Genomic DNA, 3,167 nt, shown 5'->3' on the forward strand with positions numbered 1-3,167 from the left:
TCGGAGACGGCGGGTCTTTCTGTGTACGACCTCACGCAAGCGCCTCGAGAATCTTTTTAAGTTTTCCGTGTGTTATATTATTCGGAGACGGCGGGTCTTTCTGTTTACGACCTCACGCAGGCGCCTCGAGAATATTTTTAAGTTTTTCGTTTGTTATAATATTATTCGGAGACGGCGGGTCTTTCTGTGTACGACCTCACGCAGGCGCCTCGAATTATTCGTGTAAAAGTATATCTCTTCATCCCGATGATCGAGAGAGAGTGCCACACTCTTCGTATAGTTTCGTAACTGGAGCGTCTCCCACCTCCTTATTGTAAAAAATTTGGCTTTTGTCAAAGTATATAGCTTGTTAATACGTCGTATATACTTTGTGTCGATATAGGAGGAGTACGGCTCCTTACCGACGATATTATATATATTTTATTATACAGTGTTCAAGTCAAATATATTCTTTGTGTTTTTGTATTTTTCGTTAATGATCCTTCCGCAGGTTCACCTACGGAAACCTTGTTACGACTTTTACTTCCTCTAAATGATCAAGTTTGGTCATCTTCCCGGTAACATCGGCAATGCTTATCACATTGGCCGCGCACCAGTCCGAAGACCTCACTAAATCATTCAATCGGTAGTAGCGACGGGCGGTGTGTACAAAGGGCAGGGACGTAATCAACGCGAGCTTATGACTCGCGCTTACTGGGAATTCCTCGTTCATGGGGAATAATTGCAAGCCCCAATCCCTAGCACGAAGGAGGTTCAGCGGGTTACCCGGGCCTTTCGGCCAGGGAAAACACGCTGATTCCTTCAGTGTAGCGCGCGTGCGGCCCAGAACATCTAAGGGCATCACAGACCTGTTATTGCTCAATCTCGTGCGGCTAGAAGCCGCCTGTTCCTCTAAGAAGATTTGTTTGTACGTTGGTAGTAAAAACCGCCGACCGAAGCCGGGGGCCTTCGAGATACCATAATTTACGTCTATTTAGCAGGCTAGAGTCTCGTTCGTTATCGGAATTAACCAGACAAATCGCTCCACCAACTAAGAACGGCCATGCACCACCACCCACCGAATCAAGAAAGAGCTATCAATCTGTCAATCCTTCCGGTGTCCGGGCCTGGTGAGGTTTCCCGTGTTGAGTCAAATTAAGCCGCAGGCTCCACTCCTGGTGGTGCCCTTCCGTCAATTCCTTTAAGTTTCAGCTTTGCAACCATACTTCCCCCGGAACCCAAAAGCTTTGGTTTCCCGGAAGCTGCCCGCCGAGTCATCGGAGGAACTTCGGCGGATCGCTGGCTGGCATCGTTTATGGTTAGAACTAGGGCGGTATCTGATCGCCTTCGAACCTCTAACTTTCGTTCTTGATTAATGAAAACATTTTTGGCAAATGCTTTCGCTTCTGTCCGTCTTGCGACGATCCAAGAATTTCACCTCTAACGTCGCAATACGAATGCCCCCATCTGTCCCTATTAATCATTACCTCGGGGCTCCGAAAACCAACAAAATAGAACCGAGGTCCTATTCCATTATTCCATGCACACAGTATTCAGGCGAAGGTAGCCTGCTTTAAGCACTCTAATTTGTTCAAAGTAAACGTATCGGCCCACCTCGACACTCAGTGAAGAGCACCGCGATGGGATATTAGTTGGACCGCCCCGCGAGGAGCTAAGCCCACCGATAGGACGTACCACATAATGCCAGTTAAACACCGCGAGCGGTGAACCGACACTGTGACACACAGATTCAACTACGAGCTTTTTAACCGCAACAACTTTAATATACGCTATTGGAGCTGGAATTACCGCGGCTGCTGGCACCAGACTTGCCCTCCAATTGGTCCTCGTTAAAGGATTTAAAGTGTACTCATTCCGATTACGGGGCCTCGGATGAGTCCCGTATCGTTATTTTTCGTCACTACCTCCCCGTGCCGGGAGTGGGTAATTTGCGCGCCTGCTGCCTTCCTTGGATGTGGTAGCTGTTTCTCAGGCTCCCTCTCCGGAATCGAACCCTGATTCCCCGTTACCCGTTACAACCATGGTAGGCGCAGAACCTACCATCGACAGTTGATAAGGCAGACATTTGAAAGATGCGTCGCCGGTGCTAGATGACCATGCGATCAGCACAAAGTTATTCAGAGTCACCAAAACAAACGATGGACGAACGGACGAGCCATCCGCCACCGATTGGTTTTGATCTAATAAAAGCATTCGTACCATCTCTGGTACGAATCTGTTTGCATGTATTAGCTCTAGAATTACCACAGTTATCCAAGTAAGTTTAAGTATGATCTAAGAAACCATAACTGATTTAATGAGCCATTCGCGGTTTCACCTTAATGCGGCATGTACTGAGACATGCATGGCTTAATCTTTGAGACAAGCATATGACTACTGGCAGGATCAACCAGGGAACTTTGTATTTTATATATATATTATATATTAGAGTCAAAAGACTCTCTTTTTAAAATAGCCTCAGAGTGTCGTAGGTGGGTCCGTAACACCGTACGACGAGACTTTTCGTTCTTAGTGAACGTTCGACGACACCCTTTTAATTCCCGTTGTAACGTCGAACGCCACTACTCTCTCTCATTTCGCCACTCTCTCTTTACTTTCTTTCGTTCGTTTGATTGTTTGTGTGGAATATTTTAAGATCATTCTGTTCATAGGATCATTCTGTAAGAATGGTTTGTTGGTTGAACGAATATGCCTTAGCGGTAAAAAGCACGTAAACTGCATGCTGAACGTACCGTCCTCGTAAGAAACATATTCGTTCGTTCTTTTGATATTCTCCAATCAGAAAGAACGCACTTCCTAAAAGGTAGTACGCTCCCCATTAGCCTTTCGTATGTTTAAAACGTACTGCGTACGCTATAACATAAGTTTTGGAACGGTCTCTGCCGAACCAGCATGAATTGATACTCAGTTAGTAACAAGCACACTGCCCTAACTTTTTTTAAAGTTAGTGCGAGCATACAGGATCCAGCTTCCCGACTAAGGGGAACCTTGCCACGTTATTTGGTCATTACGTCCAGGACAGCGACCCGCGGCGCAGCAGTGTAGAGAAAGAGTCGATACGAGAACGAAGGAACAGTCGAGAAATAGTAAAAAAGTTCACTAAGACTCGAGGAGCGGTGACTGAATTCTCAACCGAGGCCGTAGAATAGCCACGCGCTCGACGCTGT

General features: G+C 46.5%; 1 non-coding gene across 1 annotated transcript; it reads right to left on the reverse strand.

Annotated features, from left to right (window-relative positions):
- Positions 1-473: 473 nt before the first annotated feature.
- On the reverse strand, positions 474-2,396 carry LOC139997583 (small subunit ribosomal RNA). The gene has a single exon (XR_011802939.1). It is a non-coding gene; the product is annotated as a small subunit ribosomal RNA (ribosomal RNA).
- Positions 2,397-3,167: the final 771 nt, after the last annotated feature.

Source organism: Bombus fervidus, unplaced genomic scaffold, assembly GCF_041682495.2.
Source record: "Bombus fervidus isolate BK054 unplaced genomic scaffold, iyBomFerv1 scaffold0117, whole genome shotgun sequence".
NCBI classification, from domain to species: domain Eukaryota; kingdom Metazoa; phylum Arthropoda; class Insecta; order Hymenoptera; family Apidae; genus Bombus; species Bombus fervidus.